Source organism: Natator depressus, chromosome 5, assembly GCF_965152275.1.
Source record: "Natator depressus isolate rNatDep1 chromosome 5, rNatDep2.hap1, whole genome shotgun sequence".
Classification (NCBI taxonomy): domain Eukaryota; kingdom Metazoa; phylum Chordata; order Testudines; family Cheloniidae; genus Natator; species Natator depressus.
Window position 1 is genome coordinate 4,426,322 of NC_134238.1, and position 24,335 is coordinate 4,450,656.

At 46.1% G+C, this 24,335-nt stretch overlaps 1 protein-coding gene and 1 long non-coding RNA gene across 2 annotated transcripts in view; one reads left to right on the forward strand and one right to left on the reverse strand.

The window, feature by feature from the left end:
• The window catches only part of DNAI1 (dynein axonemal intermediate chain 1), a 263,518-nt gene that overhangs the window by 14,952 nt on the left and 224,231 nt on the right, over nucleotides 1-24,335 (reverse strand). The window lies entirely within an intron of this gene.
• LOC141987167 (uncharacterized) lies at nucleotides 10,018-23,134 on the forward strand. The gene is made up of 3 exons (XR_012639461.1): nucleotides 10,018-10,259; nucleotides 17,297-17,908; nucleotides 21,433-23,134. It is a non-coding gene; the product is annotated as an uncharacterized LOC141987167 (long non-coding RNA).

Here is a 24,335-nt window from a genome sequence, read left to right on the forward strand (position 1 = left end):
AGAAACCAACAGAACTCCACTGGCCATCACATACAGTCCTCAGCTAAAACCTCTCCAACGCATCATCAGTGATCTACAACCCTCCTGGACAACAATCCCTCACTTTCACAGGCCTTGGGAGGCAGACCAGTCCTCCCCCACGGACAACCTGCCAACCTGAAGCATATTCTCACCAGCAACTTTACACACTGCACCATAGTAACTCTAACTCAGGAACCAATCCATGTAGCAAACCTCGATGCCAACTCTGCCCACATATCTACACCAGCGACACCATCACAGGACCACAGATCAGCCACACCATCACCAGTTCATTCACCTGCACGTCCACCAATGTAATATACGCCATCATGTGCCAGCAATGCCCCTCTGCTATGTACATCGGCCAAACTGGACAGTCCCCACGTAAAAGGATAAATGGACACAAATCAGATATTAGGAATGGTAATATACAAAAACCTGTAGGAGAACACTTCAACCTCCCTGGACACACACTAGCAGATTTAAACGTGGCCATCGTGCAGCAAAAAGACTTCAGGACCAGACTTCAAAGGGAAACTGCTAAGCTTCAGTTCATTTGCAAATTTGACACCGTCAGCTCAGGATTAAACACAGACTGTGAATGGCTCGCCAACTCCAAAAGCAGTTTCTCCTCCCTTGGGGTTCACACCTCAACTGCTAGAAGAGGGCCTCATTCTCCCTGATTGAACTAACCTCGTTATCCCTACCCTGATTCTGGCTTACATATTTATACCTGCCTCTGGAAATTTCCACTACATGCATCCAACGAAGTGAATATTCACCCATGAAAGCTTATGCTCCAATACGTCTGTTAGTCTATAAGGTGCAACAGGACTTTTTGCCGTTTGTACATGAGATGGCTCAGAGGCACAGGCGGAAAAGCAGAGCTGCATGAATACAAAGGTTATCACGTTCATTAAATCTATGGATTAAAAAGCCTTTTGAAGCTATTCTCCAAAAGATGAAGCATATGATAGAAAGTCATGGGCGATGTGATTACTGGATTCTAGTTATGTACATGAGAATCTCTCTGTCTCTCTCTCTCACATACACAGTCCTTTTCATGAGTGTTGAGAATTCAGGGCTTTTGCCACAATCGACAAATACATCAATCTGCAAATGAAAGAAGGCCCTGTTTGAAACATGAAGTTTGAAAACACTTGACATTTGAAGAAATCAAATTGTAAGATTCTTTCAGTGCTTCCTCCAGATGCAAGTTAAGCTCTGGAGAGATAAAGGGACAATTTTTATTTATTGATGGAATTAATTTCTTCACTTTTGCCTTGTCCCATCAATAAGGGTCAGCCGCACTTGTCCTTCAGCTCCAAGCATTCTTGCCAAGTTCATCTTCCAAGCTGACAACAATCTTCTTCATGCCTGCCTTCAGCATCTCAAACCACCTTTTTCCAGGTCTTCCTTGTGGTCTTTGTCACGTGACTACTCACTCTTGTACCTTCTGGACAACATATCCCACAACTCATCATCTCACATGACCCAGCCACCTCAGTCAATACTCCCTCAGCTTTTTATGAGGACTACCTGCATCATGGCTCATGCCATTGCACTGTGTAGCCTATCGGCTCTCATCTTACCCAGCATCCAGCTGAGCTTTCGGCAGTGCAAAGGAGTTGTTCTCTCTTCCTCGTTGGCCAGCACTCTGACTCAGACACCATGGTTGGCCTAATTATGATCTTCTACACTTTGCTCCTTAGTTTACTTAGCACATTCCTGCTGCAGAGAATTCCTATCAACTGCCTCCATCTACATGAAGTATTGTTCATGCAGTTGGATGGACTCAATTATAACCATCTAAGTAGCTTTGTTTTGTGGATAGCTAATTCATTTGACTGAAGAACACCGCATGGGCACTACTAGGTTAGGATGTGTCAGGAAAAACTGATGTTTATTGCCCGAGACACAGTCAAGGCATCTCTATAAGCAACACCATTCAGATAAAGACTTGATCCAGACTCTTATGGGAATGTAATGGTTTCTCTAACCCAGCTACAGCTCGGTCTGAAATGGAACCGTAATGTTCTCCTGGTATAGCTGGAAATTTCTAGGTGACAGAAGAGCATATTATCTTAAACTCAAGCATTCAACGGTTAATTTTGCCCTCCCTGGTAAAAGCAATAGCAACTCCTTCATTCAGCAGTCCAAAATTGGTAGAGAACAAAAGGTAAACTCTGGTCCAGTGAGCCCCCAGGCCACCTACACAAGTGTTCCTGAATCCTGACACGGTGAAACTACCTCTATGGTGAGAGAGTGGTTCGTTTTCATTGGCCATTCAGTGGAGAATTTCAGTGGGGTGCCACCAACAGTCTATGTATCTGGGTTTTTATCTAGTGCCTGTTACCCTGGTATCTGAGCATTGCTGGTTTTACCACGCAGAAGCAAGGGATTGGGCTAAGACCCACCAACTCATTTCAAATAACCTGTTTTATTTACAATTTGTTCTCGGCTGCGTTTTATCACCCTTGATGCACTGCAATAAGGCAACCAATAATGAGTTATACTGAACCAGAGCCTGCAATTTAATGCGGAATAACCAGAGGGGCTGCAAGCACTGAAAATGAAAACTACAATTTCCTTCGCAGGAGCACTCATTACACAGGAAGAAATCTTTGCTTCCCATCCATATCCACACTTAAAAGCAGAGGTTGCTCCCTGACTGTAAATGCAATGAGGCTGATGCATGTTGGTTTGTAGTAACTGAGCACGTAACACCGGGGGTTCTCTATTTCAGTGGATGTATCGGCTCAATAAAACTCAATGAGATTCAATTTCATTTGGCCTTTGAGAAGGCGGAACGTCTCCAAGTGAAGCAGAGTCATTTGTGATTTCCTTGAATGCTACAGCAATCATTCAGCTCTCTTGAGTTCAGTGAATGAACCACTATTTCCTCATCACGAACATTACCAGAGCAAGTGCCTCTACTCCCTCCACCTGCTTTCTCCTTGCTTTAATAACGGGCTCCGTCACCTTCCAGCATCAGCACCAGCTGCTGACTTTGTTTGCAACATGGCGGGTGGCGCCCCCTGCGCCCACACCATTCCTTGATCATTTGAATGGGCCACCATGGGAGGCCGAAGTGCAACAGCCTTGCAGACAAAAGGAGCAGCTGCCTTTGGGGATGCTGATCGGGTTTTGGTGTCAGGAACTATTCTGGAAATTAGGGCTGCCCACTGAACACGCAACAGGGCACTGGCTTTTGACACTCTCCTGACTCATGGGTATGTATGCCAGGCGTAAGTTACCAGAGGGATCAGTGCTGGTTGAAATGGCTGGGTTTCGTTGCCCAGGCATCAAACGAGACATCCCTGCTCCTGCAGCTTTCAAACAATGTTCACAATGGTGCAAACGAATCCAAGAGGCATTTGCACTGGCATCTTTTCCCATCCATGTCACTGACAGGAGGTCTATATGCAGTGTTGTAGCTGTGTTGGTCCCAGGATATTGGAGAGACAAGGGGCGTGAGGTAATAGCTGAAGTTGGTCCAATAAAAGATATTACCTCTCCTGCCTTGTCTCAGCAATAGGTCTGAGCATACACAGGAAGAACCTCCAAAAGGTTCAGTTTTGATAATTGGGCCTCCAAATTTACCCTAATTGTGAGTTCAGCTGTAAAAAGTGAATGAAATTTTATAAAGTGTCACAATAACCGATAATAACAAAAGTACAAAAAAAATCAGACAGAAAGACTTTGCAGGGGATGTGAAAATTAACAGAGGGGAAAAGCTGGCTACCAGGATGCTGGCTGACTGAACAACAGGAGAAGGGGTAGGAGTGAGTGCCAACCCCTCCGATTTCCCAGGATCCCAGGCCTTCTTCACCCTAACCCTGAGATATATCCTGACCAGGCCACAGAGAGGGACCCAGATGACATTGCCACCTCTACTGGCTCTGGCTAAATCCTGACCAGCAGTTGGGATGTAAGACGTTACCCCTTCGTGTGTCCTTTTCCTTCCCTGCCTTATTTCTTCTCTTTCCTCTCTTGTTTTTCCTTCTGTCTAATGAGAGTCTGGCTCAGCTGATCAAGACTGTATATTTTGCAACAGTGCTGTAAGCCTGTGACCCAAAACAGGCCACTAGAAGCAACGCCCTAAGCAGCCCAATGCTGGTACAAGGTTGCCAGGTCTCAGAATGGCTGATAAGGCCGGGTGCTGTGCCTGTGTTTGCCCAGCATGCAGAGTGCGAGTAAACATCAGCACCAATGACAGAAGCTGCATTTTCTCTCTTTGCTGTTCTTTTCTGTCCCCAGGCCGGTGTGTTTGTCTTGTTTTGTCCTCTAGGAAATGGGTTGGAACTTAACAGCAGCAGCAACAATGCCAGCACCAGCCCATCTCCCCTATCTTCTTTGCTCTTCCCCAGGAGAGTTATAACCATCTTTGGTACCATCTCAGAAACTGTCAGACAAGGGGGTTTTCTCCTTCCAAAAACTCTCCAGCTAAAGGGAAAGGGAACCACGGATGCTCTTAAAATGAAAGCCTGACATAATACTTGACACTTCTAGTGCTTTAATGATTTTTCCTTCTCTTATGTATCTCTAACAAAGGGTTAAAAGAATGTTTAATGGTGTGTTTGCTGTGATGCTAAGCAGGCTGAGGTCTCTGTCTACAAAATCCCAAATCTTGTTTGACTCTGTTTAGTGTTGCACAGTTTAGGGTCATGTCAACACTTTCAATCCTTTGGGCCCATACATTCCATCTAAATGAATGCAGCAGATCTCATCAGACTGGGTAAACAGGTTATTAATATTGATTTTCTTTTAACAGTGTCCTTAGCAGTGTGACATGCTTCAAGCTGAAATTATAGGGAGGAGAATGCAAGGAAAAGCCCTTGGGAAGGAAAAGTGGGAGCAATAACATCTCTATACAGACGCAGAGTCTGCCACTTTTGCTCACATTGACTTCAGTGGAGTTACACTCGGAGTGGAGTATTACTCAGTGGGGAAAAGAGCAACAGAATCTGGCCCACAGTAACAAGGCCACAGGCTTCCTACATGAAACCTCACATTGGAACAGGGAGGGGGGCAAGTATCCACTTGGAAACCCACCCAGACCCAAAGGGACAAGGCACAGAGAGTGGCTGTTCCCTGGCTCCTGGCAGAGCCCTGCCCTGGGGAAGTGTGTGTGGATGCCAGGATGATCATACAGCCAAGCTGCTTCTGTGCCCTCAAACCCTCCATAGCAAGGTCTCTAGTTTGCTATATTTTGCTCCCTTCTGCACTGTGCAGCAGAAGGCAGCATGCGTCTTTCATCCCAAAAGATCCCCAAGTGCTCTGCTGATTGCTATACAAATAGGGTGACCAGATGTCCCGATTTTATAGGAACAGTCCTGATTTTGGGGTCTTTTTCTTATATAGGCTCCTATTACCCCCCACCCCCGTCCCGATTTTTCACACTTGCTGTCTGGTCACCCTATGTACAAACAATGCACTGTCAGTGCACTTCAACCGTCGCCAAAACACAGCCACTTCTGGAGCAAAGCCCAGCAGGTGTTCTAACAGCGGATGGCACCACTGCACACCAGTGTAGGACAGGACGCGAAGAATACTGCATCCGATTCAAACTCCAGTGGAATCTTCCTAGGCAGAATGTAATGAACTAAGTTCCAGTCTGGCCAGAGAGCAGGGCTGACATGTCTCCTCTAGCAAGAGGTGCCAAGGGTCTTGTACTGACATTTTCTTTGGTTCTGGGCAGCACAGGTCAGATCACTGAGCTTCGCTTGGTGTTGCAAACAAACCCAACGCTCAAGGGAAGCTTAGTCAAAACCACCTCATTTCATCTGGTTATAATATGAAACGTACAAAGGGGCCCAGGGGTTGCTCACAAGCTTTGGGACTCTTAGCGAACACAGGGTGAGATTGTGTGTAATGGGGAGGGGGAGTTTGGCGTGATTGTGGGGGTCAAAGGGTCAAAGGTTGGGACAGATGATGGGGGTGTGGTTAGAAGAAGCCAGCTTCTTTATCTTTAAACCTCTTGCTTGGCACCGAGCCTCCCACCACACCATCCCACAAACTGAAACGTAATGAATTTAGTGGCCAGATGAGGAACTTCCTTTCCCCAGGCTCGGTGCTTTTATTGCTGATATAGTCGCTCCCTGGGTACAGTGAAACACAAAGTAAATGAGCTTTCTCGTGATATGAAGACAATGGCATTCTGCAGCAGCCCCCTCTTTTCCTTGGTGAAAAAATCATAACACATCTGATGCAAGCTCTGGATTAAGCAAAACAAAGTGTGGTGATGTGTTAAAGCATTAAGGGCCTGCTCCAACTTGCACTGAAGTCAGTGGAAAGATCCCCGTCGACGAGGCTGGGTGTTGGATTTGGACTTAAACTATGAGACTGTCTATTCACTTCATTCCTGGGCAAAGGGCTGTGCACGAGGGGGAATGGGAAGTAGACCCCACTGAACCCTTCTGGAATGCCTGAAAGTAATGGAGAGACATGCAGGGTGGCTGACTGCAGAGGGTGAGACGTAGGGTGGCATTTACAAAAGAGATATCAGCACTTAGGGCCAGATTTACAATGGGATTTAGGAGCCAAAAGATGCAGGTAGGTGCCTAGTGGGGTTTTATAAAGTGCCTAGGTGCCTCCCATTAACTTGCAGTGGGAGTGAAGCACTGCTTAGATGTTTTTGAAAATCCCCTAGGCGCATTTTAAGGCACCTAAATCTCTTTGTAATCCTGACCTAAATCACTTTTGAAAATAGGACTTGAGCTCTGAAGTCACTTGGGTGCTTCCCTTTGCTTGCACCCATGAGCAGGCTCTGCTCATTCCTGCCCTGGGACACCTCTCCCCTGCTCCCTGCTATGCAGTGCTCAGGATCCAGGACCTAGAGCCCCCACGGTTGCTGCATACCCAGGCATCAGCACATGGCAACATCTGGCATCAAAGGTTAAACAAATTAAGAGAAAGAAGATGGTTTTCTGGATATCCTCTGGAGAGACGAGCCCATTGCTATGGTGAGCTCCATGAGGCAGCAATCCTGCTTGTCTAGGTATAAAGCAAGATTTTCTCTTACGCGCCATGGGAAACTGACCAAGTAGAACTCAAACAGAAGCAGCACACTCTGGATCTTTGATACAGTCCCAGACTCACGCAGCCAAGTTTCACATGCAGTTTATGCGGCTATACTTCCGGCAAACCTGGTGCTAACGTACTCTACAGTATGTGATACCCAGCAAAGAAAACAAGGCTTGGCCACCACCAACTCTGAAACTACGTTCGTATTCAGGAATGTTCGTGAGACTTTAAAGAACCTGAATTACACGCAGCTCCAATGTGCTTATCGAAAAAGGAGAAAGCCTAGAGTCAAACTAGCAGTGGTATTTGACAGCTCTGTTTCTGGCCCACAGAAAGATAGCCAATGGAATGGTGATACGTTATCTGACATGTTGGGGGAACAATGGATTAGTTAATCAGTTAATCAAATATTCCGGTTAACTGAGAGTTAGACTTACCAATGGAATACCAATTTTCAAAGAATTAGAATACTATAAAATGAATAAAGTACAAAACACAGTAGCAGAGTATACAGGCACTCACCAATCCCGCAGTAGTGCTGCACTGCAGAGTGGATGGTTTCTTGAAGCACTTAGGTGTATACAGGTAAAGTTTTCTATACAATAGGTTATCTTATGACACTACATGTCACTATGGGCAGTGCATGGCGTCCACCCCGATCACGAAAAACACATGTAACACTAAAACTATACTGAACACAATTTAATTTTTCTTTGATGATTCAGAAGGCACTTCAGGATCTTGCAGTGCCTCAGAGTCATCATTATCAACATCAGTTATCATTGTAGATGTAGAAGGTGTAGGAGATTGAGCTGAATCTGTAATGACCCTCTGACACACCCTGGAAGCTGCTTTTTTGAATAAACCCTTGCTATCAGCTTGCTTACTTGTCTTCTGCCTCTTTTGCATAAAACTAGAGTCCCGGTTACTAGATTTGTATTGGGAGATACCAGAAAGGCCGGATAATAGAGCTTCCCGATTGATAAAGTGCAGGATAACACAGCTTTTACTATAGTTAGATTAATTTTGCCACTATTTGGAAATAAATGATGCAGGAGACATTTTACTACCGTGGAATTATATCTGCAGAAAACCCCAAAGGGCTGATGGATACTTTCGCCCTTTAGACATCCTACTGACCGCACACAGTATCTCACACCAGAAGAGCCACCCATGGTGCACTGTGGGAAAGATGGTACTGATGACCTTAGCACTTTTAGTCTCACTAGCTGACCAAAAGTCACCACATCTTGAGCAGAGTAAACGGTATTTGCCTGCTGTTACAGATAGGGCTACTGATGCTGAGAGGTTAAGTGGCTTACGTGAGGAAACGTTACCTAGAGGTCAAGGCACAGGGCTGAAATTCAGGACTCCTGGGTTCCGTTCCCAGCTCTAACACGGATTCTGTGTGTGACCTTGCTCTATGCCTCATGGTTGAGAAATATCAGGCGTGGAGCTGCATGAATCTTAGCAGTTCCGAGAGCTGATTTCACAGGCTTGCAGACGCTTTGTTGCTAAGAAGAGCTGGGTGAAGCAGCTGAAAACAAGGAGAGAAACCACCACCAGAGCAGCCAGCTGTCAGTGGACCACCAGCAAGTGCTCCACCACCAGCAAGTGCTCCACCGACCACTGGCTGGGCGAGAGCAATGTAAAACATTATCAGAGGCTTTGGCACTGCACAGAAAAGGAGAAGCTTCTTTCTCCATATCCAGTCCTCAAAGGGAAAGGGGGATCTGGTGACTGGGAAGTGCATAACCCAGATGAGCATTCCTCAAGGCAAGGGTTTGGAGACCTGGACAAGCTTTCTCCAGCACCGGAGCGACAGATACCAGGTTGGAGAGTACGGTGGTGATGGGTGCCCGAGAAATGCTCAGACGAGACAGAAAGGCCTACTTGCAATGGCAACGGCAGTAATAACTGACTACTACGTCTCTAATCTCCTGGGACTGACACAGCTACCACTACGCTACATCAGAGGTGAAAGTAAGCTGGTCCGGTCCAGTCCGGCGTACCGGTAAGAGCCGACACACAGCCTACCATACCGGCAGGCGGCAGCTTCCCCAGGCTGCTATTTAAAAGTGCCCGGGGCTCCTGGCCACCGCTACTGCAGCTGGAGCCCCGGGCCCTTTAAATCGCCGCCAGAGCCCCGCTGCTGGAGCCCTGGGGGGTGGCCGAGCCCGGGGGGTGGCTGGGAGACCCGGGGCTCTGGCAGCAATTCAAAGGGCCCGGGGTTCCTGGCAGCGGCCAGAGACCCTGGCCCTTTAAATCATCGCCAGCGCACCGGGGCTCCGAGCTGCCACTGTTGCTACCATGGGGCTCCGGCAGTGATTTTAAGGGCCCAGGGCTCCTGGCTGCCACTGCCGGAGTCCCGGGGTAGCAGCGGCGATTTAAAGGGCCCGGGGATTTAAAGGCCCTGCTCCTTCCACCTGAGGCCCCACCTCTTCCAGTTGAGCCCCGCCCCCGTTGCTCAGGACCGTGGCCCTGCATACCGGTAAGTCCCTTAAATTACTTTCACCCCTGCACTGCATAATAACAAGGTGCTAAATCATGGCCAGTGGCTATGTGGGAGTAAGGGGCATTAGCTTACTCTGTACCATCCTGCAGAGAGGGCAGGGTGAAAGCACCGTAACCACACCCAAGCTCTCCATACGTCTACCCAAGGGACAGTTAACTGCCCCAGTGTCTACACAGTGTACAGACAGGGTAGGTCTATACTGCAGCTGCATAGACAGATTTGTGCTGGAGCGCCAGTTCTCAAGCCCATCTGACCCTCTAGGCTTGACAGCCCAAGCTCCAGCCTGAGACACAATGTATATTCTGCTATTTTTAGCCTGCTAGCTCAAGCCTGGCTAATGGGAGTCTGTCTACCCAGGCTGGGACGCTCACTCCCGGCTACCGTGTAGATTCACCCACACAGTGAGCCAACGTCTTCACCGGTGCGTCTCCATTGTTTCCAGCAGGGTTACTCCAGGGAGGAGTTTGGCTCAGTCTGATTTAGCACGTCTTGCTCGTGTCCCGCTCCTCGACACTAAATAGAAACCCAGTGTGTGAACAGCAGTTGGGCAGCGACTGGATATGTATAGAACCTGATTAATAAGCCCAGGATTCATTGAGCAGTGAGCGTCTGAACATTGCTGTGGCAAATTGTGCTATCAGGACTTCCTGGTCTATCAACAGCTGCAAAATCTTTCTAAAGGAAATAGCTGCAAGAGGTAATAAAATGAGGAGAATTGGGGGCGGGAGGGATCACTGTACAGATGTGTTGTGTTGTGATTCTGATCACCTGAAACTGACAAGAACTCTTTGCAGAATTGCACAGGATTTCCTTACTAAGGGTAATATAAATATACCAATAATACTGCACACTTAGCACCTCTCTTCATCAAACATTAACTAATTAACCTCACGTTAACATTGTGCAAATAGGAAAGGTCATCTCCATTCTGCAGAGGGGAAACAGACACAGAGTGGCCAACATTTTCTAAAGTTCTAAAGGGTGCCCAATGTTAGGCCCTTAGATCTATATGTAGGCACCTAAACAAGTGGCTTGACTTCCAGACGTGCTGAATTCTTGCTGCTCCTATTGACTTCAAAGCAAACGTCAGAACCTTTCACACTCAGATCACGAGTTTAGTGAACAAAGTGACTAGACCAAGGACACAGGTGAAGTAAATGTCAGAGTTTGGGATTAGAACTCAGGAGTGTTAACTGTGTGTTCAGATCACTAGGTTGTGCCTCTCTCTTTTTCAGATCAGACACTACAGTGAAAGGTGCAAGCCTAAAACCCTAAAATAGATTGATACTATTTTAACCCACTGATAATTTCTCATCAGTATCAATGACAGATGAGCTACAGAAAGCACCAAAGACATTCAAAATGCTCTCCAGAAATAGTGATAAATGAGTCTCAAGATGTCTCTAACGAACTCTTCATTAGGCGACTGCTGAGAATAAAAGTAGCCTCTGCCTGCACTGATCTGCCACTGCAGGTGGCAGGGGGACACAAAGCTCCGAGCTACTGGCCCCAGAGCTCTGAGCTGCCTGGGGCGGTGGGGTCCCCACAGTTCTTAGCTGCTGCAGATGCCGCAAAGGGGGACCAAGAGCTCAGAGCTGCTGGCCCTGGAGCTCTCAGCTGCCGCAGGCAGCAGGGGTGGGGGGACCCTGGAGCTGTCAGCTGCAGCAGCAGCAGGTGCTGGACCCCCCCTTGCCCTCCCACAGCAGGGTTCAGGCTCTTATCACCCCGTCAGCCCCATTTTGTCACGGTTATTTTTAGTAAAAGTCAGGGGCAGGTCACGGGCTTCTATGAATTTTTATTTATTGCCTGTGACCTCTTCCTGACTTTTACCAAAAATAACTGTGACAAAATCTTAACCTTACTCATAGTACAGTGTGACATCCGAAAGTATTTATTTTTGCTAACCATGTGTAGTATATTTTAATTTTTGTATTCTTTCATATTTTCACTATTTCCATGACCCAGTGTATCTTTACTAATTATATTGTAATAAATGCATAATAAATCACTGTTGTCAAATTTACCATGTTACTTTTGGTTTGACTTGGAGAGATACACCTCCAACAACCACGTATCTCACCAGCCATTTCATAGGGAAATACCCTTAGTGTTGCGTGAACAGTATGTTTTTTAAAAGTAATATTTTGCGAGTTGCCAGTATGAATCTTTCTTGTGATTTATCCTTTAATTGTCTTAATAAAGTTCAACTATTACTTTCCTCTGCATACTGGAAGTACTTTGTAAATACTTTTAAAAACTGCTTTTATAAAATATAATGAATGGAAGAATTTGTGTGTAGATTTTATCCTTGTTTGCTATTGATGTGAAAGTGATTGGTATACTCCGAACTGGACAAATACGGGCGTATTGGAAACTGAGCTGTGCTATAAACAGACATAAAAATGAACGTGTGCTCCCAGATGCTAAATATTACTTTATTGGTCTCTAGGACTGCACTTCATAGAATAATAGAAATGTAGGGCTGGAAGGGACCTTGAAAGGTCATCTAGTTCAGCCCTCTGCTCTGAGGCAGAACTAGGTAAATCTAGACCAGTGGTGGGCAACCTGTGGTCGCGGGCTGCATGCGGCCCATCAGGGTAATCTGATTGCGGACCGTGAGACATTTGGCTGACATTGACCGTCTGCAGGCCTGGTCCCCCGCAGCTCCCAGTGGCAGCAGTTCGCCATTCCCGATCAATGGTGAAGCTAGTTTTACAGTCGCTTTGTGAGGATGCTGTTATGCTGGAGGGTGTTGGTAGCTGCCACAAATGTGTCTTTGATCTGTAGGCCATCACAGCCCTCACTGAAGCCGATGGGCATGCTAGCCACCTTTCATTCAGGTTAAGCAAGGGAGCCGTTAAATGCCACTTTGTTTAGTGAGAGCTGAAACAATAGAAGCCACAGCCCAAGGCACCAGATTGCATGGCAAGGCCTGAACAAGAACCAGGGAGAATAAGAGGAGTTTCCCTGGGACTGATTACAAATGCTGAGGCTGGGGCACTCACAGGTAGAGCTGCATGTGACAGAAGCAGACAGGAGAAGAAACCTGAGAAGCACTGGTGAGTGTGGCCCTGGGAGGAAGACAAGAGAGAGATGGATGGCAGGAAAGCAGGCTTGGATTTGTGAGCAAGGAAACTGCCTCCTGTAGTTTGTTCCTGCTGTGTTCAGGGAAATGGGACTTTGTGAATATTCTTTTAAAACTAACACTAAAGAAATACCTGACTCAGATCATCAATTTCCCCTCCTAATGGAAACAGCTCTGCAGGGCCCCAAATATTGGCTAACCACTGGGGTCAAAGGGCAACTGTACTATAGTGGACCGAAGAAGTGGACCCAGTGCCTGGAGAAATTCCTGTTTGGTTGGCTAGGAGTCCCAGATTTCATAGGTCACTATCAATGAAAACTTCAGCAAGAAATGGCATCTGACAACTCTGAACATGTGCTTCCAGATGGCATCTGACAACTCTTGTCCAGTTGGCAAGTGTTTGCAAATTTCAAACTCTTATGAGATGCAGGAGTGTGGAGGTATGATGGGAACTGTCTATAGAGGAAGTTGAGACACAGTGCTGCTGAAAAGCAGATTTAAACTTTACATTCTAACTAAGCAGTTCATCTGGGATGCAGTAATTTTTAAAACAATCCGGTCGTAGGTTGCCATTCTGGCTCCATCCCAAATCTTTGTACTAAGCTCCTTGACATCCTGTTTAGAAATGCATTATTAAAATCTAATTGGTCCGTGCTTATATTGCATTTTTAATTTGAACAGAAGCAGCTGAGAGTGTGTGGCTAATAATCAATCTCTCTGGTAATGATGTATATCGGAGGAAGGAATCGGGCATTAGGAACTTAAAAAGGCCCATCCAACACCACTGTATGAAACCAACGAGACATATTCTCATTAACCGTCTGGAGTGACAACAGAAAGTGGTGATGACACATCTGAGAACGGCTTTGCTGTACCGTTCTGGCTTAGTTTTGAATTGCTGACCAGACTGTTGCACCTGAATTAATTCTCTGTGTTTATTGCCGTCTCTCTGTTGTACTGAAACATAATTACTTCAGTGTCAAAGACCAGTTAAATCCATCTGCGTGGCTGGCGGTTAAAATTAATGGAGCTTCTTTTCAATCGAGTATTTCAAAATAAAGACTGGCTGCAAAGAAACCAGTGTGGAACTCATTAAGCTTCTAAAGGCAAGTGCTTTCCCAAGTTAATCTCTTCATCTCTGTGCTCCACCATTTCCACTCATGGAGATAGCAGAAACCAGCAACACTTTATTTCAGTTCCAATAAGACAGAGGGCAAGCTACATGGAGCAGATATCTGACAATTAGCTAACTGTTACATTCATGTACAAGAGAGAAGCTATTAGCAGAGGTTAACAGAAGCTGGTGCATGTACATAATAAAAGCCAGACAAAAGAACATTAGTGACGTCAAGCAAAGCACTCCCAAATCAGGCAATAGTTAAGGTGGACTTGCACCCTTAATCGCTGCCCCTTGGTGCATTATCATCCCAGGCCAGATCCTTAGCCGGACTGCGGAGCTTTGCATCACTCCTGTCTCCAGTGTGCTTGGGAAAGGGGGCATAGTCAGGGCAGCCCTGTCCCCCAGCTGCCACACTGGCCCCTGGAGGCCTTTGGGAGCCAACACAAAGAGCGGAATTGGCGCACAGCAGAAAGAGGAGGGCCCAAATGGCTCCTTTGCAGCCTGCTCCACCTGAGCTGTGCCAACTGACAGCTGCAGCTCAGCATCTAGCCCGTAGTCTTTTATGACATGATCACAAGCTAGTCTTCTGCAGAGCCCCAGCCTCATTCCTGGCCCAGGAAGGAGAGGGCTCAGTGAAGGAGGTACCTGGCCAATCTTTGTTTCCGCTTGTTCACTGTGGCTCTGTCTCATTTGCCACACACCAGGCCAGCCCCACTCTGAGAAAGGCATTGTTCTCTCTTTCTAAGCTCTTCGATGGCAATCACACTGAACTATCTCTGCACCTCACACGCCTTGAGAAATGTATCCTCCAACTCCCTGGGAGGTCAGGATGTGGCATTATCCCCATGGTGCAGATGGAGAACTGCGGCCCACAGAGATTAAGCAACTTGCCCAAGATCACACATGAAATCTGAAGCATAGAAAGGAACAGAACCCAGGTGTCCTGGGCCACCGGCCACTGCCTTAACCGCATAACCATCCTTACTTTTTCAGCAATATAACTCGCTTGGTAAATATTATATAACTATGGGCAGTGAATGAGGGGAGGATGCTGGAGAAATCAACAACCTCACCCATGACACACACCCCACTGGTGTAGTGAATGAGACAGGGCGCTCAGGAACCCAGACCGATTCAGTCGAAAACTGGACCAATGGTCTAAAGTAAATAGGATGATATTCAATAAGGACAAATGCAAAGCACTCCACTTAGGAAGGAACAATCAATTGCAAACACAGAAAATGGGAAATGACTGCCTAGGAAGGAGTACTGCAGAAGGATCTGGGGGTCATAGTGGATCACAAGCTAAATATGAGTCAACAGTGTAACACTCGTGCAAAAAAAGCAAACATCATGCTGGGCTGTATTAGCGGAGAGTTGTAAGCAAGACACGGGAAGTAATTCTTCCGCTCTACTCCGCGCTGATATGGTCTCAGCTGGAATATTGTGTCCAGTTCTGGGTGCCACATTTCATGAAAGATGTGGACAAATTGGAGAAAGTCCAGAGAAGAGCAACAAAAATGATTAAAGGTCTAGAAAACATGACCTATGAGGGAAGATTGAAAAAAACTGGATTTGTTTAGTCTGGAGAAGAGAAGACTGAGCGGGGACATTATAACAGTTTTCAACTAGATAACAGGTTGTTACAAGAAGGAAGGAGAAAAAATTTTCTCCTTAACTTCTGAGGACTTAAATTTCAGCAAGAGTGGTTTAGATTGGACATTAGGAAAAACTTCCTAACTGTCAGGGTAGTTAAGCCCTGGAATAAATTGCCTAGGGAGATTGTGGAATCTCCATTATTGGAGATTTTTAAGAGCAGGTTGGACAAACACCTGTCAGGGATGGTCTAGAAATAGTCCTGCCATGAGTGCAGAGGACTGGACTAGATCAGTGGTTCTCAACCAGGTGTATACGTAACCCTGGGGGTACGCAGAGGTCTTCCAGGGGGCACAGCAACTCATCTAGATATTTGCCTGGTTTTCCAAAAGGCTACATAAAAAGCACTTGCGAAGTTAGTACAAACTATAGTTTCATACAGACAATGACTTGTTTATACTGCTCTATACACCATACACTGAAATGTAAGTACAATATTTATATTCCAATTGATTTATTTTATAAATACATGGTAAAAATGAGAACGTAAGTAATTTTTCAGTAATAATGTGCTGTGACACTTTTGTATTTTTATGTCTGATTTTGTAAACGAGTGGTTTTTACGTGAGGTGAAACTTTGGGGGTAACAAGACAAATCAGACTCCTTAAAGGGATACAGTAGCCTGGAAAGGTTGAGAGCCACTGGACCAGATGACCTCTCGAGGTCCTTTCCAGTTCTACGATTCTATGATTACACAACCCAGTCTCATTCGCCACCCACCCTGTACACTGAAAGAAGCAGAGGCCCTGCAGAAAAATCCGAATGCATTGTAATGCACACGCACAAATGGGCAGAATTAAGGTTGTACAGGCTTCAGTAGCAGTACCAAGTGCTCAGTTTCTGTGAAAATCAGGCTGCTTATTTGGGTGCCTAAATATGTATTTAAGGGCCTAAGTCCCGGCACCCAAATTTGAGAATATTGGCTTTAACCTCTAGCTGTAAAATGGAGATAATGATATCCACAGGAAAGTTGTGAGGCTAAATGACTGAACATTTCTACCCTGCCCCCCCGAGATCTTTGGATGGACAGCGCTATGGAAGTGTTAAGAGGGAGGAGGAGGATACAGGCTAAACACTTCAACTGGGGGAGGAGAATCCATGTGGAAATACTAGAGCTCATTTATAACCCCTTCCCCAAAACTTTGTAAACTAAACTTCCCCTTGTGGAGAAGTTCCATAGGATCAAAGTGGGAAGTTATCTCCTTTCTACAAGATTTGTGATCCATCCTATGTAATTTAACAAGTAGGGCCCTGTTTCTGCGAGGTACTTAAGTATGTGCCTATCTTTAGTCTCATTAATTAGTCCACTGATTTCAGTTTCATAGATTTTAAAGCCAGAAAGCATCATTAGATTATCTACTCTGCCCTCCTGTGTGTCCAGCCAAAGAATTTCATCCAGTTATTTCTATATTGGCCCCAGTAATGTGTGTTTGACAAAAGTGACCTTCCAAAAAGCCAGCTAGTCATCCTCTGAAGATTGAGAGCTGGCAAATCTACCCCTTCCCTTGGTAGTCTGTTCCAATGGTCAATCACCCTCCCTGTTAAATGTGAATGCCAATGCTCTTTTGTTTAAAGCTAGGGATAGGCTTAAGCACCGTTCTAAATATGGGTTTCTATCCCAGCTATAGTGTTCTATAGGGTGGGTCACAAAACCAATAGGAAGGAGATCATCCTCTACTAAGTTCCACAGGACCCTAATGACTCCATTTCTATTAAATTCTTTGGGCTCTTCCATAAGGCGTAATACTTGTCTGAAATCCCAAACTGTTAGCTAAGTCTGAAAGTCAATGAAGGAAGCAAGAAAGCATAACTGAGAAGCAGGGGATGTTTTAAGAGGTCTCAGCAATATATTGTTCTTTTCTGTCAATGCAGAACAGACGCAGTGAACAGTGGAAGCAAATGCTGGATACAGACAAAGGCATTTAAGCAACTGACGGGACTAAAACAGCTGTCGTCTATCGTAACTCTGCAATGGAAAGTGCCAATTGAGGAAACAGGCAGAAAAATCACAACCTCTACAATGAAAGTGCATCATTATTGTAATGGAATGCTTATCATCTGATATGTGTCATTAAAGTAACCGCCAAAGGACCCAGGTTGGATCGGGCCCCCACTGAGCTAGGCTCTGTAAAAAACACATAGGAAGACACAGCACCTTCCCCGAACATGTCAGTGAACATTCCCCCGCCTCTCTCATTGTTGTGCAGGGTACTTGAGGCCTCGACATGATTTAAAACCTAGTTCAGTCACGTCTATGCTACAGGAAACGCAGCGTGTTTAATCGCCCTAGCTTGTTGGAACTGTGTCCTGCAATGCAGGAGCTTTTTACGGTGAAAATGGGGCTCCAAAGAGACATTTTTGTATCTGGACACTGAGTAGAGAAAGAAAAGACAGTCAGAGAGGAGGAATTTACCCCTGAGGAACTTTAACCCCAATTTAAAGCCTGCAATTATACATTCATTCGACTCCTCCAGATAAGTTACGGTAACATCCTATTTGCATCAAAGATGCATGATTGAGTATTAAAATCTCCACATGAAAATTGCAATCGTTTAGACTGTGCAAAGGAAGCTAATTTGGGAAATGCTGCTGGATATTTTTCCAGACTATAAAATCCTTTGGCGGCTGGCTCGCTGGCATAGTTATTGCTTCCTATTTTATTTTCAACACTAAGCCCTTGGAGTGAGCTGAGCAGCTGGAGATCTAGCAGATGATATACAGAGTCTCACAGGTGCCGACTTTTAGTTTTCCCCAGGGATGCTCCATCCCCGCTCTGCCCCAAGGCCCCACCCATACTCCGTTCCGTCCTCAAGGCTCCGCCCTCACTCCATCTCTTCCTGCCCCCACTCCACCCCCACCCCCGAAGCCACGCCCTCACTCCACACCCTCCCCAAAGTCCTGCTCTCACTCGGTCCTCTTCCAGTCTCTGCTCCACCCCCTCCCCGAGGCCCCCACCCACCCACCATTCGCTGTTCTCCACCCTCCCCCAAGCCCCTCCCCGAGATGCCAAACAGCCATTTGGCAGAAGCTGCCGATCAGCTATTTGGTGGTGCCCCAAATTAGCTAATCAGGGGTGCCGCCAAACAGCTGATTGCCACTGCCTCAGAACAGCTGTGGCTGGTGGGTGCTGAGCACCCTTTTTTTCCCCATGGGTGCTCCAGTCCCAGAGCACCCATGGAATCAGCGCCTATGCAGAGCCTGAAACATTGCTGGTTTAGTCTGAACTCCCCTGACCAAACTGTCAGCAAATGCAATGTTCCCATATATGATTATCTGGTGCCTCAATGCTAGGGTGAGGCAGATTCCCACCTCTATTCTGACTCCTTTGTGCTTCTGAAACCTGGTCAGACCTCGTGAAAATCAACCCAGTGTGAGGGAGTTCTCAGCTGGCTCCTATGCCCACCCCCTCACAGCCTCAGTGTAGACACTTTGAGTCACAATTAGCCTACGGCAGTAACTGGGGAGAGTTGCTCAAGTGCAAGGGAACCAAAGTAACTGTGACCAGGTGCCAAACTCTAGGACTATGTGTGGAGGTACAGAGCTATTCTGCTGACCCCCTCTGGCAACCTGACCAGGAAGATCTCATTAGATCCAATTAATGAGTTTAAAAGATTGTGACTTTATATGAGGCAGAGAAGAAGATCCTGTAAGGAGAAACCATAGGAACAGCCATTTAAAGAGAACAGGCTAGAGTTGATACAAGTTAAGAATAAAGGAAACTTCCCCAGGAAATGGACAGGGGGTGTTTGGACAATAACTCATTGTGTGTGTGTGTGCTGTGTTGAGAACCCATTTCTGGCAACAAAGCTGGAGAGGCAAACTGCAGAAGGTACATATACAGCTGCCTGATCTCCTCTTCGATGTCCTTTCAAGGATTTCCCAAGGCAGAAATAGATTCATAAATTTTAAGGCCAAAGGGACCATTACGCTCATCCATTGTGACCTTCTGCGTAATACAGGCCAGAGCCTCCCACTTGGAAAACGCATCAAGCCCATAACTTCTGTTTGCACTCCAGCGTATCTTTTAGAAAACCATTCAGTCTAGATTTAAAGACTTCAAGTGATGATGAATCCACCACATTCCTAAGGAAGTTGTTCCAATGGCTAATTATCCTCACAGGCAAAAGTGTGTCTTATTTCGAGTGTGAATTTGTCTAGCTTCAGCTTCCACCCACTGGATCTTGTTCTGCCTTTTTCTGCTATTTTAAAGGGCTATCTGCTCCCCATGTAGGCACTTATAGACAGTGATCAAGTCACCTCTTAACCTTGTCTTAGAAAAACTAAATAGAATGAGATTACGGCCTGGTCTACACTACAAAGTTAGGTTTCAGAGTAGTGATGCTTTTGCTGGGGACAGAACAGGAATGGAGTCTTAGAACTTAGTAAGTAATCTAGCTAGATATGCGTTAGATTATGATTTCTTTAAATGGCTGAGAAATTAAGCTGTGCTGAATGGAATGTATATTCCTGTTTTTGTGTCTTTTTGTAACTTAAGGTTTTACCTAGAGGGATTCTCTATGTTTTGAATCTAATTACCCTGTAAGGTATTTACCAGCCTGATTTCACAGAGGTGATTCTTTTTATTGTTACTTCTTTTTTACTGTTACTTCTATTAAAATTCTTCTTTTCAGGAACTGAATGCTTTTTTTCATTGTTCTTAAGATCCAAGGGTTTGGGTCTGTGGTCACCTATGCAAATTGGTGAGGATTTTTACCAAACCTTCCCCAGGAAGTGGGGTGCAAGGGTTGGGAGGATTTTGGGGGGAAAGACGTTTCCAAACAACGCTTTCCTAATAAAAATAAACCCAGATAAACGTTTGGTGGTGGCAGTGGAAGTATGCTCAAATAAATTTGTTAGTCTCTAAGGTGCCACAAGTACTCCTGTTCTTTTTACTACAAAGTTAGATCGACATGAGCCGCCTTGTGCGTATGTCTACTTTTATATTTGTCTCTGACCGAGGTTAGGTCTCCATTATGTTGACATAGTAACATCACCTCCCCGAGTGGCATTGTGTCATGGTTGATGTACAGAAGTCTATGCATCATAAATATAGACACTGCATTTCCTATGTCAACCCTAATAGTCCTCCAGCAGTTGTCCCACAATGACCGACACTGACCACTCTGGTCACTATTGTGAACTCTACTGCCCAGGGGCCACGGAGACTGGAAGTTCCCCTGCCCCCATTCTGGTGCTGTGTATAAGAAATGTGACCATTTATATCACTGTTATTCAATTTCTCTAAGTCTTGTGCAAAGTATGTCATGTAAGGTATCGATGGAAAAGTTACGATTTGCTAAGTATGATTATCCTGTTTATATGCACGTATCCTCTTGGTACCGGGAGTTAGGATGATTGGCTGGGTACTTGTATCTCAAACATGTGCTGTACATGAAGTGGTACAACAAAAAGCGGCAGGCAGCGGGCCCAGGCGGAGCTGTTTGTTCATACGCACAGGGATGTCCCTTGAATCCTCCATGAAAGTTTCATCGAGATCTCTCATGGAGGTACTCTGCAATCCTCTGCCGAGGGCTTCTAGGGATGGCAGCCTTATTTCTTCCTCCGTCGTAGGACACTTTCCCACCCCACTCAGTGATAACTCAAGCCAGCATCATTGCAGCATACAAGCTAGCAGCATACGGAGCTTAGCAGCTTCGGGACACCAGAAGCAGCTGTGCTCTCTGTGCCTTTGTTACCCTCAGGAGTGAGATACCAGCTAAAACCGCCACCACCTGTGGAAAAGGGTGCTAGTATTTAGCCACTGCCCTATACTCATAGTTTCATGCAACTGAGCAAACTCCCTCCTCATTTCCCTCAGTCCTTGTGGGCCACACTCACTCTGGCTGGTGCTGTGACTGGGGCTATCACAAGCTCTCCAAAGCAGAAGTGTCTATAAGCATGTCTTGTTTGAAACTTTAGAAGAGCACGGGAAGGAAGTTCTGAAACTTAACTTTCACTTTCCATTGTGACTAGACTGACAACGGTACCTCTGTGTGTTTTATCCGTAGCTGCTGCTGTTGCGTCCTGGAGGAGTTCCCCATCCACACCCACAGAACATCTGAGCCAGATAAGGAGGAGAAAGAAGACATGTTCCATGAGATCCTGCAAGCCAGTGCTGCATCAGACCATGAACAGAGGGCCTGGAGGACAAATACGGCAGACTGTGCAGAGAAGGAAAGAGCAGACAGGAGAAAGGTGCAGGAAAAGGAGAGGGAGATACACCAGGACATAATGGGGCTTCTCCAGCAGCAAACACAGATGCTGCAGACTCTTGTGGTCCTTGAGGATCAACAAACACAGGCTCGCCTCCCTTTGCAGTCCACGGAGAGCCCCAGGAAAGCACCTCCCTACAGACCCCCGGAACATTCCATGTGGTTTCAGGGGCCCCATCCCTACCCCTACCACTCCTCCTGAGGGGACATTAAGGACAACCACAGCTTCCCATACACTGACCTGTGTGAGCCAGAGCTGACATATGTGTAGCTAAAATGGACATGAATGTTCCTTCCCCTTCTTTAAGCTCTGTTCCATACATTTAAGTTTTTAATATATTTGCTTTTAACTTGAACAGAATTTTTAAGTGATTTTGTTACTCAATAAACTGTACAGTTTGGAAAATAATTCATCTTTAATAGTTCCCAACATATGTTGCCGAATGCCTGGCAGTAGATAAAGCACCCACTTGCTGTCGTACACTGTGGCACAACTCATAGGATCAGTGACAAACACAGTGTAATAATCATAAATGTACAACGAGCAGCACAAAATTAATAGGTGCATTGCCAGTGTAATATTTATATTCATATATTCACACCATTCCTAACAGGCCCCCAAACTTCAGGGCCAGGTAGAGCACACAATACACCATAATGCATTACTGTGGCTCGCTGCTAAAGTGACCTTCCAAAGGCTCCCTGAGCTTGACAGCTCTGTGTGTAGCCGTTCTGAAAGTGCTTGTGTCTGTCTGTTCAAACTCAGCAAACAGCCACTCCACCTCCACCCTCCACTGTGACGGCACCTTTCCCCCCTCTGCTTCACAGATATTACGCAGGACACAGCAGGCAGCGATAACCATTGGGATCTTTTTCTCACTGAGATCCAATCTTGTGAGTGAACGATGCCAGCACCCTTTTAATCTACTAAAAACGCATTCAACTGTCATTCTGCACCGCTGAGCTGTCAGCTGAATCTTTCCTTGGTGCTGTCAAGGTGGCCAGTGTACAGCTTCACAAGCCAGGGGAGTCAGGGGTAGACTGGGTCCTTCAGGATCATTATTGGCATTTTAACATCGCCAGTAGTAATCCACCAGTCAGGAAAGAAGTCCCTGCTTGTAGCTTTCTGAGCAGTTCTCTGTTCTTAAAGGTGTGAGTGTCTTGCGTTTCCCCTGACCATCCAACAGAGAGGTTACAGGGACAAACCATCCCGATGAGTCGAAAGAATAGTAAATATGGCAGGCGACCAGCTTGGCTTAATGGTGAAATCCTAGCAGATCTTAAACATAAAAAAGAAGCTTACAAGAAGTGGAAGGTTGGACATATGACCAGGGAAGAGTATAAAAATATTGCTCGGGCATGTAGGAATGAAATCAGGAGGGCCAAATCGCACCTGGAGCTGCAGCTAGCAAGAGATGTCAAGAGTAACAAGAAGGGTTTCTTCAGGTATGTTGGCAACAAGAAGAAAGCCAAGGAAAGTGTGGGCCCCTTACTGAATGAGGGAGACAACCTAGTGACAGAGGATGTGGAAAAAGCTAATGTGCTCAATGCTTTTTTTGCCTCTGTCTTCACGAACAAGGACAGATCCCAGACTGCTGCGCTGGGCATCGCAACATGGGGAGTAGATGGCCAGCCCTCTGTGGAGAAAGAGGTGGTTAGGGACTATTTAGAAAAGCTGGACGTGCACAAGTCCATGGGGCCGGACGAGTTGCACCCGAGAGTGCTAAAGGAATTGGCGGATGTGATTGCAGAGCCATTGGCCATTATCTTTGAAAACTCGTGGCGAATGGGGGAACTCCTAGATGACTGGAAAAAGGCTAATGTAGTGCCCATCTTTAAAAAAGGGAAGAAGGAGGATCCTGGGAACTACAGGCCGGTCAGCCTCACCTCAGTCCCCGGAAAAATCATGGAGCAGGTCCTCAAGGAATCAATCCTGAAGCACTTAGACGAGAGTAAAGTGATCAGGAACAGTCAGCATGGATTCACCAAGGGAAGGTCATGCCTGACTAATCTAATCACCTTCTATGATGAGATTACTGATTCTGTGGATGAAGGGAAAGCAGTGGATGTATTGTTTCTTGACTTTAGCAAAGCTTTTGACACTGTCTCCCACAGTATTCTTGTCAGCAAGTTAAAGAAGTATGGGCTGGATGAATGCACTATAAGGTGGGTAGAAAGTTGGCTAGATTGTCGGGCTCAACGGGTAGTGATCAATGGCTCCATGTCTAGTTGGCAGCCGGTGTCAAGTGGAGTGCCCCAGGGTTCGGTCCTGGGGCTGGTTTTGTTCAATATCTTCATAAATGATCTGGAGGATGGTGTGGATTGCACTCTTAGCAAATTTGCAGATGATACTAAACTGGGAGGAGTGGTAGATACGTTGGAGGGCAGAGATAGGATACAGAGGGACCTGGACAAATTGGAGGATTGGGCCAAAAGAAACCTGATGAGGTTCAATAAGGATAAATGCAGGATCCTGCACTTAGGATGGAAGAACCCAATGCACAGCTACAGACTAGGGACCGAATGGCTAGGCAGCAGTTCTGCGGAAAAGGACCTAGGGGTTACAGTGGACGAGAAGCTGGATATGAGTCAGCAATGTGCCCTTGTTGCCAAGAAGGCCAATGGCATTTTGGGATGTATAAGTAGGGGCATAGCGAGCAGAACGAGGGACGTGATCGTTCCCCTCTATTCGACATTGG